At 50.9% G+C, this 17,360-nt stretch overlaps 3 non-coding genes and 4 pseudogenes across 3 annotated transcripts; all 7 read right to left on the bottom strand.

Moving 5' to 3' along the window:
* Nucleotides 1-606: 606 nt before the first annotated feature.
* Nucleotides 607-722, bottom strand: LOC118945571 (annotated as a pseudogene).
* A 2,590-nt stretch (nucleotides 723-3,312) lies between these two features.
* LOC118945669 lies at nucleotides 3,313-3,429 on the bottom strand. Its single transcript, XR_005040784.1, has one exon. It is a non-coding gene; the product is annotated as a U5 spliceosomal RNA (small nuclear RNA).
* A 164-nt stretch (nucleotides 3,430-3,593) lies between these two features.
* On the bottom strand, nucleotides 3,594-3,773 carry LOC118945566 (annotated as a pseudogene).
* Nucleotides 3,774-9,058: 5,285 nt separating this feature from the next.
* Nucleotides 9,059-9,175, bottom strand: LOC118945577. The gene has a single exon (XR_005040692.1). It is a non-coding gene; the product is annotated as a U5 spliceosomal RNA (small nuclear RNA).
* Nucleotides 9,176-11,013: 1,838 nt separating this feature from the next.
* LOC118945564 lies at nucleotides 11,014-11,186 on the bottom strand (annotated as a pseudogene).
* Nucleotides 11,187-16,224: 5,038 nt separating this feature from the next.
* Nucleotides 16,225-16,341, bottom strand: LOC118945664. Its single transcript, XR_005040779.1, has one exon. It is a non-coding gene; the product is annotated as a U5 spliceosomal RNA (small nuclear RNA).
* Nucleotides 16,342-16,469: 128 nt separating this feature from the next.
* Nucleotides 16,470-16,646, bottom strand: LOC118945546 (annotated as a pseudogene).
* Between the last annotated feature and the right edge of the window lie 714 nt (nucleotides 16,647-17,360).

The following is a 17,360-nucleotide window of genomic DNA, read 5'->3' as shown; positions in this document are numbered from 1 at the left end:
ATCTCCCCAGAAAAGCCCTCACCACTTCTTTGACGTAGGGGTTGTACATGTTAACGGTTACAACCCGGAAATTGTTCTTTGCCAGACTTTTCACCTCATATAGGCACATGGGCTTTGTATTCCCCATCTCTTTGGCTTTTTTAACTATCTCGTCATGCTTTCTCTCCGTGTAGAAAGCTACATCAAAAGTTCCGTCCATCGAGTTGCCTTGAAGGCAAAACACATCTTTCACCTCCAGCTTTAACGTTCCAATAAGGATTGTTCTCCCGAATGTCTCCCTCCCAAATGGCTCCACTTCCTTTTCCTTCCAACCGAAACACAGTGTGTTGGCTAGTCCGATCCCAGGGACCGACCCATTTGTTGACCTCTGCGCCATCCCCCCCAAGGAGAATGACGCGCTCCACCGGAAAAAAAAAACCCAAAACAAATGTAATGGAGGAAAAATAAAATAGAACCAAAAATTATATTTTTCTTTTTTTGTTATTTTTGATCAAAATCAAAAAAACGTTTTTACCGCCCTCCTGGTTCGACCTTCTGACTCGGTGTCAAGCTTGATCTGAGCCACATAGCTTTGTGAATTTGTATTTTTCCTTGACAACGGGAGAAAAGTGTTGCACCGTTCCCGGAGGTACTGCAATACCGGGTCGATGCGCGGAGCGGACGGAGCAAGCCCCATTTCCGACTCGCTGTTCGAAAAATCAATTTAATATGTAGTAAACCTTACCTACCTGACAAGCCCCAACCCCCCCAGCTTCCACCCTCACCTCCCGTGTCCCAAACAAAATCCCAACCCCTGATGAGTGGACACCCCCCACACTCCACACAGACTCCTCTTTAACCCACTCTTTTTTAAACTGCTCTACGTCCCCCCCATCCCTTAAATGTACCTCCTGCAAGAAACAAAAGGTAAAACATACGTTGGATAAACAACTAAAGACAGCAGTTCTTTTTACAATGTCCCTTAGACCCCGAACATTCATAGTCATGTTTTTAATCTCCGCCATGGTTGCAAACTGATAACAAAAAGTCAACCAGGTGCAGGGTTCAAGTATTCACTCTGTCCGGTGGGTAAAGGTCCTCGTCGAAATTGGACGCTGGACCAGCAGCCTCCGAGGTCCCCCCAACTTTCCCACCTCTCATACCGCCCTCCTGAGAACCCCAAGATGCGGGTAAGGGGTTGGGGATTGGGGGTCCCGGCGTCCCAGAACTAGCCTGAGACACCCCATTCCCATCTGGCAAAAACAGCTTGTCCATCTTGTCCCTCTGGAAGAGCCGGAGAGATGGACCCTGTGAGGACAAGGGAGACACCTCGGTGTTGCTGACCATCTCCCCAAACCCTCGTACATCCATGGGCAAGGGCTCGTGACCCCCTTCCTCTGAGGCCTCCCCATCCACTGCATCCCCCTTCTGAGAAGCCCAAGATGCAGGGAAAGGGTTGGGGTTGTGAATTTGGGGTCCCGGCGTCCCAGAAAAAGCCTGAGACACCCCATCTCCATCGGGCATACACAGCGCATACACAGCGCAGAGGCCACCAGATCTATCTATCTATCTAGATCTATCTCCATCTCCACCATTAGTGGGAGAGATGATACCCGCGGTGACTGGGGGGCCACCTCTGTGGCACTGTCCCCAATTGCTCCCACCCCTCCCAGCCCACTCTGGCCCTCTCCCAGCTCGAAGGACAACCTCTTCTTCTTTTTCTTCCTCCGGGCCTCCCCCGAGTCCACAAACAGCCCTGACTCCTGCAGGGCCTGCTGGTCTTTGGAGGTGTCCCTCTTCGTTTTTGGAGTGGCAGGTAAGGGTGAGATGGACCCCCATTCCGCTGTCCCCGTTTGGGGGACTTGGAACTCCTCCACCAGCTCCCTCATCTCCCCCACTAGGGCCCTGAATGCCTCTTCATCTATATATACTTCGTTGAGAGATGAGCCCAACTCTCCCGTTGCTCCACCAACCTCTCCCTGCGGCCTACTGATGGATTGAGTACCCGTCGACATCTGGGTCTCCGGGACCACCTCCAACTCCACCAAGGCCCTCTCCTCCAAAACGACTTTGCCCCCGACGTTTGGAGCGGTCAAGGACCTGGCTTGCTTCTCCAGTTCCCCACTCACCATCTTTCTTGCTGCCTCTTCTGGCCTGTGACCTAGGTACCCTTCTCCTGGCCTCCCCTTCTCCTCCACGCCTTTTCTTCCGTCCATTCTTCCCCCAGCAGCCGCTGCCGCATATGTTTGTTGCCTCGCCGGGCACTCGCGAAACAGGTGCTGTTTACTGCCACAACCGTGACATTCTTTTGGTGCCGTACAATTTTTGGCCTCATGTTCCTCCGACATGCAAATCCTGCATTTTACCAGCCCACATGAGGCTGTTCCATGCCCGTACTCCCTGCATTTCCTGCAGAAAGGTGGCTGACGTGCATAGAACAGCATGCCTCTATCCGCCCCTATTGTAAAGACCGCAGGGGGATGCAAAAAGCCCTCAAACCCACCCGGATCTTCCCTTAGGAGCACCTGGAATTGGCGGCGGCCGTTCCAGAAACCCAGCGAGTCCTTCACGTACCTGGCTCCCGATGTTACTTCGCAGTAGCGACCCAAAAAGGCCGCCACCGCCATAACTGTCACGTGTGGATTATACATATGTATATTTATTGTTCTGAAATTCTTTCTTGCCAGGCACACGATGTTGAAAAAGGACAAAGGTCTTTCCCCCTTTGCCTCTTTTACCTTCTCCATTACTCCATCACTCTTACTTTCAGTGTAGAAAGTTATGTCGTACGCCTCTTCCATTGAGTTCCCCTGCAGGCATATCACATCTGGGACCTTCAGAGATAGCGCCCCCATCAACACGGTCCTGGCGAAGGTGTCCCTCGGCATCCTTACTTCTCCTTCTTGCTTCCATGCAAATCTTATCGTGTTCTTTAATCCGGCCCTCGGAACCGACCCGGTGTTCCCACTACCCGCCATATCTGTATGGCTGTAGTCAAATATGTTTTAAGACATTTTCCGAAAAATTCCAAAAAAACTCTCGACGCACTCCGGCCTTCGGCTTTCAGCTAAGCGAGCTCTGGGGCACCGCAGTACCAAGCTTGGTCTTAGCCAAAAGGCAGAGAAGCGATAACCCACAAATGGAACCCTGAAACCGCCGGACCCCCGGGGGTCTCGACAGACCTCAGCGGGTTGGCAAAAGCCAGCTCCTCTCTCCCTCCACCCCCACTGTTTCCCTGGCGACAGGCAGGTGTTTTTTGGAAAAAGTTGCTAATGCGTCTTTAAGTCACTATCCTGGCCCATCTCTGTCAATTTCTCTTGAAACAAGATACCGGGCTCTGCAAGAAGCAAAGCCGCTCCAAAAATACGTTGAACTCGTAAGTGTTCCTCTCCACGGAAGTCTTTAGTAAAAGGCGAAAGGCTTGTGCGTAATGAAGAGAAACCAGAGTCGTATAGAAGTCAAGAGGTCGGGGCCCGAGACAAACTCTGTGCACTCTAGGCAGCGTTCCCGCGGGTGCTCCCGGAACCCACTCTTCCAAGTTTTCGAGGGCCAGCCAGCTAGCTAGCTGTTTACATAGCTTTGTGAATTTGTATTTTTCCTTGACAACGGGAGAAAAGTGTTGCACCGTTCCCGGAGGTACTGCAATACCGGGTCGATGCGTGGAGCGGACGGAGCAAGCCCCATTTCCGACTCCCTGTTCGAAAAATCCATTTAATATGTAGTCCCCCGATGGGCGACGTATCAGATATTAAACTGATAAGAACAGATTTTTTTATTTAAACCAAACCATTAATTTTAAACACTTCACATTTTCCAAATAATGGACATTTCAAGACATTGACAAAACCAACAAAAATCAAATAGAAAATACACTTTGACACAAGGCCTCTTAATCATAAAGGTTCCTTAGAGGCATGGAAGCCGTATTCAAATTCAAACCTTTTCCTTAGATCAGGTCTAACCCTACTGACCACTCCACCCACTCCCCAATCCACATTGGATTTAACCAAAACCGCCCTTGAATCCCACAGAGCCGTCTTCCCCAAGGAAATCAGGAGCCAAATTAAAAGGGAACCCCTACCGCTCCTTATCCCCAAACCCCGCCCCAACATAATTGCATCAAAAGATAGAATCCCCAGCCCCTGGAAGAAAGAGCCCAAATCCCCCCAAACATTCCTGGCAAAGGAGCACTCCCAAAAAGTGTGCCGGAGCGTCTCCTCGGCTTTACACCCCTCCCTTGGGCATACCTTGACCTTTGACAGGCCGTGTCTGTAAAGGACCTCCCTAACTGGCAGACGCCTATGTAAACATAACCAATTTAGATCCTTCAACCTATTAGAGAGACCCTTCTGCTGAATCGCCTTCCACACCTCCGGCCCCACCCCATAGACTCCGACAGGACCCCGCTTAGCCACCAAGGTCCTGTATAAAGCCCTGTGATCCATGCAAAGCAAACCCTCCTGGCACTCAGTATGCCTTCTGCTCCACTTCACTGCATGTTGGAAATGAGCCGGGAGGGATTCCGCCTTAGGTCGGGAGTTTTCCCATGCTATCAACCTTCGCAGAGGGAAGGATAGCCAAAACAAAAGCCTTGAAGCCATGGTTACACGGGTTAACCAGACTTTTACATATTGAAGAAAAGAAAATAGTGTCCAACTTCAGAGGGAGGTCAGGAACTCCCCTTCCTCCCTCCTCCACTGATTGCACCATCCAATCCCTTTTTACATACTCATAGCCCCCCCAAACAAAGGAAAACAAGGTTCGCACTAAATCCTTCCTGTAACGAGGAGGCAAAGGAAAAACATAGGCCAAATAAACCAAGGACGGAAGAATGTCTGCTTTAATGACAAGAACCCGTCCACTCATAGAGAGCCGACGAGCTTTCCAAAGCCCCACCCTGGTGCGCACTTTTGCGATCCTCTGCCCCCAGTTGATGCCCTCGCTACCTGTCACTTCAAAATCCACTCCCAAGACCCTCATAGGCCCTGAGCAGAGCGGGAGGCCACTGAGGCCTTCCTCTCTCCCAGCCCACGGTCCAAAAAACTTAACTGAGGATTTCCCCAGGTTGACCCTAGCCCCAGATGCCTATCCAAACTCCCCCAGGACCTCCACCACCCTGGTGACACTCCCCTCGGACGTCAGAAACAAAGTCATGTCGTCTGCATACTGGGAGATCTTGACTTCAGAAGAGCCCCCGCCAGGGGGCCGGAGGCCCTTAATACGTACGTCTGCCCGGATAGCTGCTGCCAGAGGCTCCATGTACAACACAAAGAGCAGTGGAGACAACGGGCAGCCTTGACGTACCCCAGTCTGCTGAGGAACCACCTCCCCTACATGCCCATTTACTAAAACCCTACTTCCCACTGCCGTATATAGAATCCCCACCCACCTCAAAAACCCAGCCCCAAAACCCATCCTATCCAAAACTGAAAAGAGAAACCCATGGTGCACCTTATCAAAAGCTTTTTCCATGTCTAATCCCACCAACATGAGGTGCACCCCTCTGTCTTGGGCCCAAGCAATACAGTCTCTCACCAAACTCAGGTTCCAATGTATGGACCTCCCCTCCACCCCACAGGTCTGGTCCTCATGTATGACATGGGGCAGAACCTTCCTTAGACGGCCCGCTAGGACATGGGCTACCACCTTATAGTCTGCACACAAAAGTGTGATTGGCCTGTAATTCCCCATGTTGTCCCTTTCCCCTTTCTTGTAAAGCAGCGTTAAGACCCCCTCCCTCATTGAAGACCCCAGGAGCCCTGAGTCGTACACCGCTTTAATTACCGAAAGAAAATCTCTCCCCAAAATCTCCAGAAGGTGAGGTAAAGGTAAAAGGTAAAACTCGCACGGAATCCCATCGTAGCCTGGCACCTTGTTGGCTGGTAAACCCCTCAATGCAGCCTCAACTTCCTCAAGCTCAAAAGGACGATCGAGATCAGAGGCTGCATCCGGGTGAACCTTTTCCCTCAAAAACCCCAGAAAGACACTTTCTTTCGAACCATCTATGTCCTTCTCCCTAAAGGATTCTTGGTAGAAAGAGGACGCTGCTTCCACCATCCCCTTTGGGTCAGATACCATTCCCCCCCCTTCTGTTCGCAACTGGGCAATAACTGCTTTGTCCCGGGCAGCTTTAATCTGTTTAAAGAAATATGAGCTGCTAGCCTCACCAAACTCAAACTTGTCTCTTTGACATCTGAAGAGAAAATCCCTGGCCTTCCCCTTAAAATACATCCCCAACTTATTTTTTAAACCCTCCATCCTCTCCACATCCCTCCCCTCACCCTTATTCTCAGCTGACACCAAGGCAGTCAGCTCCCCCTGAAGCCGCTGAAAGACCTTCCTATCTGCTCGGGCCTTAGTGACACAGTGTGAAATGGCCAGGGTGCGCACATTGCGCTTTACACACTCCCACCATTCAACTAGGGAACCAAAAAAAGGCTTGAGATCCCTCCATATCTCGTAATGGGATTTAAAAGCCTCCCTAAAATAAATATCGGCCAAAATTTTGGAGTTTAATTTCCAAAAGCCTCTGCCGAATGTCGGCACGTCTATCGAGAACACTACCTGAACTTGGCAGTGGTCAGAAAACCAAACCGGAGACACAGTGACTTTTGAGATTGGCACAGAAACTGGTAAAAAAAATAAAATCTATACGACTACGGGAACCCCTTGAGTTTGCCCATGTCATACCCTCCCCGTTGGGGTCGCAGACTCTGAAAGAGTCCCTCAAAGAAAAGTCTTTAACTACAGAAACCAAATAGGGTAGGCTAAAATCCCCAGTGCCTTCAAAAGAGACATTGAAATCCCCGCCCAAAACCACAGTTCGATTAGTAACACAAATATCTGGTAGAGCCAAAAAAAGATATTTTCTACCTCGTGGTTCAGCAGGAGCATAAATGTTAACAAAACGAAACTTCGCCCCCATCCAGTCAGCATCAACCACTAAAACTCTCCCCTGTATTACAGAAAAGGAACCCACCACACAAGTCCCTATCCCCAAACAAAATCCCCACCCCAGAGGAGTGCACCCCCCCTATCCCCCATCTGGACTCTCCTTTCGCCCACCCCCTTGTAAACACAGAAACATCCCCCATGTCCCTTAAAAGAACCTCTTGTAAAAAACAAACCTGGAAGGAGACACAGGAAAGGTACTGAAACACCCCTCCTCTCTTCCCCATATCCCTTAATCCCCTTACATTCACTGTTACAATTGTAAAGAAAACCATACCAATGAATAAGAAACAAGACCACCCAGCGTCTCTATACTGTCTGTCAGATAGGAGCCTCCCCCATCCCGAAGCCACTCACCCCTTCCAGGTATAGGTCACTGTTCGGCGTGCCTGGTGCCACGAATGAGTGTTCAGGACTGGAAAAGTCCTCACAGGTTAATACCTGTCCACTGTCCTGTGATGCTTCCCCAGGACTGGAAGAGTAGTCTCCCCTGGACTGTACCTGTGCACAGTCCATTGAACCCTCTTCAGGATTGGTATCCATCTCCAAAGTTCCTGACCCAGGAAGCTCAGGACCCAAACAGGCCTCATGGACCTGCTCCCCAGACCCCCCCACCGAGGTTTCAGAGTCCGCCACCACTTGATCCTGGTGCTCATCCCCCACATCTGACCCTTCATCCCCGGTATCCGGGTTCAGCACTAAAAACCGGTTGGAGATGGCCACCGCTGGCTGCTTATGCTCTTCCACCGCCACCCGGTCAGTAACCTTCCTCCTCTTCTTTCTTTTCCCCTTGTACACCTTCCTGGACTCTCCATTATCTGAAGATGCAGATCCAGTCGACCCATCCGCCGAGGACGACCTCATCTTCCGGGTAGGGGTTCGGGTAGCCGGGTCGTCTGACATCTCACCCATCAGACTATCCTCTCAGGCTCCCGTCAGCAGCTCCATCTCCTCCTCAGTCCCCTTCGGACGGACCTCCTTTACTGCACTTCCCCCGGGGGATTTTGTCGCTGCCGCCGCTCGAATTTCCTCAAGAACTTCCTCTATTTGCCGGAGGGGAGGTCCCGCCGCGCCCTCCTCAGGGCCGTCGCCTGCTGCCTCCGCATAGGTCCGTTGTCTATTGGGACAGTCTATAAACAAATGGCCCTGCTTCCCACAGCCATTGCAGACCCGAGCCTCCCTGCAGTTGGCTGCCCCGTGACCTGGTTTCCCGCAATTCCTGCACTTCAGCAGGTTGCACCCCGTGGCCACATGACCGAAGCTACGGCAGTGTCTACAAAAACTTGGCTGGCCTGAATAAAACAGGTACCCCCGGTCCGCTCAAATGGAGAAATAGGCTGGTGGGTGAGCCAACTTATCAGCTCCATTCGGATCCCTATTCAGTGTGACCCTGACCAGATGCCATACCCGTCCCGCAGGTACCGCACCCCGGGACTCACTTTTCCAAACCGGCCTAGGAACGCCCCGATGCTGTCATCCCCCACATAGGGATTGTAAACGTGTACGGTGATGACCTTTAAGTCCAAACGGCACAAGGGGTAAACCTGGAAGTTTGAGAACGGCTCAATGGCTGCCTTCTCTTTGCAGGTATCCATACATCTCCTGTACAAGGCCTCACTGTTTAGGGATAGGTCATAGCCCTCCGCCGCCATGTTCCGCTGCAAGCAGTAAACGTGCCCTGGGTCCACCTTTAACCCTTCAATGATCACCATCCTGATGAACCATTCTCTGTTCCCAATTTGCTGGCCCTTGTTCTTCCAAACGAATTGCAACGTATTGCGCAGTCCAGCCCCTCTGGCTGACTTTTGATCCTGCCCTCCGGCCATCGGCTTTTAACTAAGGGGTTACGGCACCTCAGTACCCAACTTGAACTTAGCCAAAAGGCCGAGAAGCGATAACCCACAAATGGAACCCTGAAACAGCCGGACCCCTGGGGGTCTCGACAGACTTCAGCGGGTTGGCAAAAGCCAAGCTCCTCTCTCCCTCCACCCCCACCCAACCAACCACCCACCCACCCACCCACCGTTTCCCTGGCGACAGGCAGGTGTTTTTTGGAAAAAGTCGCTAATGCGTCTTTAAGTCACTATCCTGGCCCATCTCTGTCAATTTCTCTTGAAACAAGATACCGGGCTCTGCAAGAAGCAAAGCCGCTCCAAAAATATATTGAACTCGTAAGTGTTCCTCTCCACGGAAGTCTTTAGTAAAAGGCGAAAGGCTTGTGCGTAATGAAGAGAAACCAGAGTCGTATAGAAGTCAAGAGGTCTGGGCCCGAGACACACTCTAGGCAGGGTTCCCGCGGGTGCTCCCGGAACCCACTCTTCCAAGTTTTTGAGGTTTGTGGATAAAAAGAAGGTCAGAGGCAGAGAGAGAGAGGCAGAGAGAGAGAGGCAGAGAGAGAGAGGCAGAGAGAGAGAGGCAGAGAGAGAGAGGCAGAGAGAGAGAGGCAGAGAGAGAGAGGCAGAGAGAGAGAGGCAGAGAGAGAGAGGCAGAGAGAGAGAGGCAGAGAGAGAGAGGCAGAGAGAGAGCGCACCCGGCCTCCCCCTGCTAGAATCCTAAGTCAAATGTCTGCTGTTTGCCGATGATCTGGTGCTTCTGTCACCAACCAAGGAGGGCCTACAGCAGCACCTAGATATTATGCACAGATTCTGTCAGACCTGGGCCCTGACAGTAAATCTCAGTAAGACCAAAATAATGGTGTTCCAAAAAAGGTCCAGTCACCAGGACCACAAATACAAATTCCATCTAGACACTGTTGCCCTAGAGCACACAAAAAACTATACATACCTTAGCCTAAACATCAGCGCCACAGGTAACTTCCACAAAGCTGTGAACGATCTGAGAGACAAGGCAAGAAGGGCATTCTATGCCATCAAAAGAAACATAAATTTCAACATACCAATTAGGATTTGGCTAAACATACTTGAATCAGTCATAGAGCCCATTGCCCTTTATGGTTGTGAGGTCTGGGGTCCGCTCACCAACCAAGACTTCACAAAATGGGACAAACACCAAATTGAGACTCTGCACGCAGAATTCTGCAAAAATATCCTCCGTGTACAACGTAGGACACCAAATAATGCATGCAGAGCAGAATTAGGCCGATACCTACTAATTATCAAAATCCAGAAAAGAGCTGTTAAATTCTACAACCACCTAAAAGGAAGTGATTCACAAACCTTCCATAACAAAGCCATCACCTACAGAGAGATGAACCTGGAGAAGAGTCCCCTAAGCAAGCTGGTCCTGGGGCTCTGTTCACAAACACACCCTACAGAGCCCCAGGACAACAGCACAATTAAACCCAACCAAATCATGAGAAAACAAAAAGATAATTACTTGACACATTGGAAAGAATTAACAAAAAAACAGAGCAAACTAGAATGCTATTTGGCCCTAAACAGAGAGTACACAGCGGCAGAATACTTGACCACTGTGACTGACCCAAAATTAAGGAAAGCTTTGACTATGTACAGACTCAGTGAGCATAGCCTTGCTATTGAGAAAGGCCGCCGTAGGCAGACATGGCTCTCAAGAGAAGACAGGCTATGTGCTCACTGCCCACAAAATGAGGTGGAAACTGAGCTGCACTTCCTAACCTCCTGCCCAATGTATGACCATATTAGAGAGACATATTTCCCTCAGATTACACAGATCCACAAAGAATTCGAAAACAACTCCAAATTTGAAAAACTCCCATATCTACTGGGTGAAATTCCACAGTGTGCCATCACAGCAGCAAGATTTGTGACCTGTTGCCACGAGAAAAGGGCAACCAGTGAAGAACACACACCATTGTAAATACAACCCATATTTATGCTTATTTATTTTATCTTGTGTCCTTTAACCATTTGTACATTGTTAAAACACTGTATATATATATATATATATAACATGACATTTGTAATGTCTTTACTGTTTTGAAACCTCTGTATGTGTAATGTTTACTGTTAATTTTTGTTGTTTTTCACTTTATATATTCACTTTGTATGTTGTCGACCTCACTTGCTTTGGCAATGTTAACATCAGCTAGCTAGCTGTTTACATAGCTTTGTGAATTTGCATTTTTCCTTGACAACGGGAGAAAAGTGTTGCACCGTTCCCGGAGGTACTGCAATACCGGGTCGATGCGTGGAGCGGAAGGAGCAAGCCCCATTTCCGACTCCCTGTTCGAAAAATCCATTTAATATGTAGTCCCCCAATGGGGGACGTATCAGATATTAAACTGATGAGAACAGATTTACAAAAAAATAATTTATTTACACTCAATACCATTCATACTTTACAAAATAATAATTCTCATTCATTCTATTTACAAATTCACCAAACACCCAAACAAAAACAAACCTCAGGGGAGCATCGTCCCTCCCCGTCATACCTAACCAATACCTAACAATTTCCCTATCTCCCCGTCCCTAATCTATCCCCTTACCCATCTAACTCTAACACTCCCAGCCCTAAACCCCCCTTCCACCTCTCCCGTGCCGCATGCTGCCCCCACTTCCTCTCCTCCCTCTTCATCCTCACATCACCTTCCACCCTCCTCACTATCCCTTCCACTCCCCAATCTCTCCCTGTCTTAACTAAATTCTGCCTGGCTTCCCACAGCCCCCGTTTAAAGAGACTCATGAGAAGCCAGAGCAGAAATCTGTCCCTATTTGTTCCCCTCGCTCTCCCCTCGCCTCACATGATGGAACGTACCGGCAAGCACTTGTGGAGGCTCAACCAATTCAGGTCCTTGAGCCTGTTGTCCAGGCCCCGCACCTGCACTCCCTCCCAGACCACCGACGAGATGCCCGCTACAGGCGCAGGACTCCCTGCCTGCCTGACCTCCTCGTACAGGTGCCTGTGGTCTAAACCTACTCGGGCAACTTCAACCTCGGGGTGCGCACGCAGCCACTTGGCCGCATGGCCAAAGTGCCACGGCAGCTGTTCCGCCCGAGGACCCGCGTTAGACCACACCATTAAGCTTCTCGCCTGATACGAGAAGAACACCCGCAGGCGGTAACCGGACGGGTGTATAACCGGACGAGCAAGCTCCGTCAACAGGAAAGAAACAAAAATGGCGTCTAGCTTGAGGGGGAGATGTGGTACCCCCCTACCTCCCTCACCGATGGGACAGAACATGCGCGCCCTGGCGACCCACTCGAACCTGCCACCCCACATGAACTGAAACACGAGCCTCACTAGATACCTTCTCAGACAAGCCGGCAATGGGTAGATGTACGCCAAGTACAAAAGAGATGGCAATACATCCACCTTTAGGACCAGGACCTTACCTATAAAAGACAAAGACCTAGCCTTCCACATTGCTAGCTTATTCTGAACCACAGCGATACCCATGTTCCAGTTCAGCGTCGCTGAGCCGGAAGTCTCAAAATGGACCCCGAGAATCCTCAGGGCCCCCTCACAGAGAGAACCCCCCGGGCACATCCGTCCTACCGCACCATCTTCCGAAAAACTTAACGGAAGACTTTGCATGGTTCAGAACCGCCCCCGACGCTTGGGTGAAATCCCCAATGATGGCAAGAGACCTTGTCAGGCACGAGTCCTTGCACAACATCAAGGAAGTGTCGTCGGCGTACTGCGTCATCTTAACACGCAGCCCACCGCTCCCAGGGATCAACAAGCCCTCCACCCCTGTGTCTGCCCTAATGGCAGCCCCCAGAGGCTCCATGTACAGAACGAAGAGGAGAGCCGAGAGTGGGCTATCTTCAACCCAGGCGATGGAGTCCCTGATCAACTGTAGGTTCCATCTTATAGAACGGCCGTCCACCCCGCACGTCTGATCCTCATGAACGACGTAGGAAGGGCTGTGCGCAACCGATCCGCTAAGACCTTTGCAAGTAGCTTGTAATCTACGCACAGCATGGTCAACGGCCGCCAGTTGCTAAGGTCAGTTGCTTCCCCCTTCTTATAAAGAAGTGACAGCACACCAACAGCCATTGATCCCCCCGGGACCCCCGTCTCAAGGATGGCCTTCAAGACTTCGAGGACCACTGGTCCAAGTATACCCCAAAACTTGAGGTAAAACTCGGCCGGTAGACCATCCATCCCAGGCACCTTCCCTTTACTCAACCTCCTCGAGGGAGATCTGGTCCTCCATCACATCTCTAATGTCCTCCGGCAACCGCCGGGACAAGTGTTCTAAAAACACATTTCCCTGCTTTACATCTATTTCCCTTTCCTTAAATAAACCTCGGAAATGCTCAGTTGTCACCCTGACCATCTCCTCTGGTTTACTTACTACACTACCATCTTCTTCTCTAACTCCATGCATTACCTTCCTACTCTGCCTGGCCCTAACCGACTTAAAGAACATAGCGGAACAAGTCTCATTATGTTCTAAAAAGCCACTATGTGCACGCTCCAGGAAAGCTCGAGCCTTCTGCTCCTGCAGCTCCCTGAGCTGCGCCTTCAGGGCTGTGGATCTCTCCCAGTCAATCGACCCGCCGAGGTTGCCTGCCTCGTACTCGAGTTCGAGCAACCTTTGGATATGATCCACCTCCCTCCTTTCCTCCCTTTTTTTCCTCTTACCATATCCTATAATAAAGGCCCTAATCCTTACCTTTACTATATCCCACCACTCTAACACCCCCTCACACATGGGCCGGAGACCTTCAAGCCCCCGAAACACCCCTGTGACGGCATTGACAAAGACCTGCTAATCCAGTAGATCCCGATCTAGTTTCCAGTACCCCCTACCGAAGAGGCAGACTGGCGACCCCACCTGTAGGAGCACCCCGTCATGATCCAAAAAGAAGACAGGCAACAGCCGCCCAGACAACCGACCCAAAGACCAAGATAAAAAGATATAGTCGAGCCTCCATCAACCCCCCTGGAGTTGCGCCATGTAGGACCGACCATTGCCGGAGTAGTGTGCAGGCCACCATCAACCAGACCATGGCAAGCCATTAGCCCGGTGATGGCACCTGCACTACTGTCCGCCGCTATCCCTAAATCTATGTTAAAATCACCTCCTATCACCAAGTGCCTATTTGTAACACACAGGGGCGCCAGACAGTCCACGATCACCCTCCTGTCTGCCGCCGCCTGTGGCCCATACACCCCAAATAACCTATATCTAATCTCCCTATACTTGACATCAACCCCCAAAACTCTACCCTGTATTACAACAAAAGTGCTCTCTACAATTATCTCCCTATTCCCAAACAATATCCCTACCCCCGTTGAGTGCACCCCTCCTATGCCCCACAACGAATCTCCCTTTACCCACTCCCTCCTAAACCTTTCAACATCCCCTCCATCCCTCAGGTGAACCTCCTGTAAAAAACAAACATTAAAGCCCACCCCCTCTAAAAAACTAAACACCGCCCTCCTCTTAACAAAATCCCTTAGACCCCTAACATTTAAACTAAACAATATAAACATAGGATTATATTATAAAATAAACACCATTAAATCCAATATTCAAAAACTAAAACTACAATCACAAAGAAACAGGAGGCTCACCCGATGCTCCCCTGGTCCATCACCTCTGGCAGGAGCATCCCCTCCTCCCCTGACGTCCCTCCGTCCTCCTCCATCATTCCACCCCAGGATGCAGGTAAGATGTTAGGATTTGGAGTACCCTGTACCCCGGGTTCTCCGCCAACTCCCTCCCCGAAAGTTTCCGAGCCGGGGCTAGGGGGTCCCACCTCCCCAAAGAGGAGTTGGGAAGCCCCAGCCAAACAGCCTCGAGCCACTTCCAAGGATTCACTCTCCCCCAAGTGCTGAGGGCCTGTGACAAACAGCGAGGACAATGACCCCTTCCTCTCCCCCATCACTCGCTTACCCCCCCCCTCCCCTTCCACACCCCCCTCCCTCTCACTGCATGTCGGGTCTCCCGTCCTCTTCCCTTTCTTTTTCTTTGGTGTAAGAGGCAGCGGGGAGACACCACCCCCTTTCCCCCCTAGCCCCTCCGCCATTTCCTTCATCTCCTCCACTAGGAAGCTCGACCCCCACTCCCCCCTCTCCCCTCCTTCCCCCCCATTCCCCCCCTCCTCCCCCCCATCCACAGCCCCTGTCACCGGCTCCCCCTCCACTGTTGCTCTTTCTCGGTCCTCCACTCCCTTTCTTTCTTTCGCCTTTTTTTCTTTTCCTGCTCCAGTGTCTTACCTTTTTCTTCCTGCTTCCGCTCCTTGCACCTCCTCTCTCTGTGCCGTTTTCCTCTCTCGACCCATGCCCTGGTCCGGAGGCGCCCTTTCTTTCCCTCCTTTCCTTCCCCCATCCCCCGCTCCTGCTCCCCCTCCAGCTGCAGACGCGTATGACCTGTGACGAACCGGGCACTCCCGCCACAGGTGTGCTGACGAGCCACACCCGTGGCACGCCTTGGGCTCGTCACACTCCCTCGCCTCGTGCTCAGCAGATCCACAAATTCTGCACTTTTTTATGCTACACGAGGCGAGGATATGACCATAGGCCATACAGCGCCTGCAGAACGGGGGCTGACGTGCATAATACAACGTCCCCCTGTCAGCCCCCAGGGAGAACATTGCAGGAGGATGGAGGTAGCCACCCTGCCCGTTTGGGTCCTCCCTGAGGAGTGCATTGTCACTGTTACTACCCGGAAATTACTCCTTGCCAGGCTAGTAACTTCGTAGAGGCTCATAGGCCTTTCTCCTTCCAAAGCCTTCACCTTTTTCATGATTTCATCATGTTTCTCTTCAGTGTAGCAGGTCACATCAAAGGCTCTCTCCATGGGGTTATCCTGGAGGCAGAGGACATCTTTCACCAGCAGTTTAAGGCTCCCCCCATCAGGATTGTTCTGCCAAAGGTTTCTCTCCCGAATTGCTCAACCTCCTTGTCCTTCCATGCGAAACGCACTGTATTCGCCAATCCAACCACCGGAACCGACCGTTTCTGTGCATTGCCCTCCATTTCTTCAAAGAATAAGCTCTCTTAAACAAGAAGCCAAAAAAAGGAAAACCGGAAATTCCAACCGGATCGATCCCTTTCAGCAAAAATGAAAATCCTCCCTCCTGTCTTCCTTCGACCTCCTGACTCAGCGGGCTTTGGGACACCTCGGTGACAAGCTTGAACTGAGCCAAAAGGCCGAGAAGCGATAACCCACAAATGGAACCCTGAAACCGCCGGACCCCCGGGGGTCTCGACAGACCTCAGCGGGTGGGTTGGCAAAAGCCAGCTCCTCTCTTCCTCCAACCCCCACTCAACCACCCACCCACCCACCCACCGTTTCCCTGGCAACAGGCAGGTGTTTTTTTGGAAAAAGTCGCTAATGCGTCTTTAAGTCACTATCCTGGCCCATCTGTCAATTTCTCTTGAAACAAGATACCGGGCTCTGCAAGAAGCAAAGCCGCTCCAAAAATACGTTGAACTCGTAAGTGTTCCTCTCCACGGAAGTCTTTAGTAAAAGGCGAAAGGCTTGTGCGTAATGAAGAGAAACCAGAGTCATATGGAAGTCAAGAGGTCGGGGCCCGAGACACACTCTGTGCACTCTAGGCAGGGTTCCTAGGCAGGGCTAGCTAGCTAGCTGTTTACATAGCTTTGTGAATTTGTATTTTTCCTTGACAACGGGAGAAAAGTGTTGCACCGTTCCCGGAGGTACTGCAATACCGGGTCGATGCGTGGAGCGGACGGAGCAAGCCCCATTTCCGACTCCCTGTTCGAAAAATCTGTTTAATATGTAGTCCCCCGATGGGGGACGTATCAGATATTAAACTGATAAGAACAGATTTTTTTTACAAAATATAATTTATTTACAATCAATACCATTCATACTTTACAAACCATAATTCTCATTCATTCTTAATTCACTCTATTTACAAAACCAAATCACCAAACACCCAAACAAAAACAAACCTCAGGGGAGCATCGTCCCTCCCCGTCATACCTAACCAATACCTAACCCTTTCCCTATCTCCCCATCTCTAATCTATCCCATTATAAATCTAACTCTATCACTCCCAGCCCTAAACCCCCCTTCCACCTCTCCCGTGCCGCATGCTGCCCCCACTTCCTCTCCTCCCTCTTCATCCTCCCCCTCAAATCACCTTCCACCCTTCTCACTTTCCCTTCCACCCCCCAATCTCTCCCTGTCTTGACCAAATTCTGCCTGGCTTCCCACAGTCCCCTTTTAAAGAGACTCATGAGAAGCCAGAGCAGAAACCTGTCCCTATTTGTACCCCTCGCTCTCCCTACACCTCTCTCTAATCTAGCCCACGTCAAAACAAAATCTCCTCTTACCTTTCCTAACAACACCCGTGCCCTAGCCCAGACTAGTCCGGCAAAGGCACAGTCCCAGAAGGCATGGCGCACAGTCTCCTCCCTGCCACAAGCAGATCTTGGACAGGTGGGGGATCGCGACAAACTATGCCGGTACATGATGGAACGTACCGGCAAGCACTTGTGGAGGCCCAACCAATTCAGGTCCTTGAGCCTGTTGTCCAGGCCCCGCGCCTGCACTCCCTCCC

Source organism: Oncorhynchus mykiss, chromosome Y (genome assembly GCF_013265735.2).
Source record: "Oncorhynchus mykiss isolate Arlee chromosome Y, USDA_OmykA_1.1, whole genome shotgun sequence".
Taxonomy (NCBI): Eukaryota; Metazoa; Chordata; class Actinopteri; order Salmoniformes; family Salmonidae; genus Oncorhynchus; species Oncorhynchus mykiss.
Note: the sequence above shows the minus strand (reverse complement) of the source record. Positions and strands in the feature narration are given on the sequence as shown.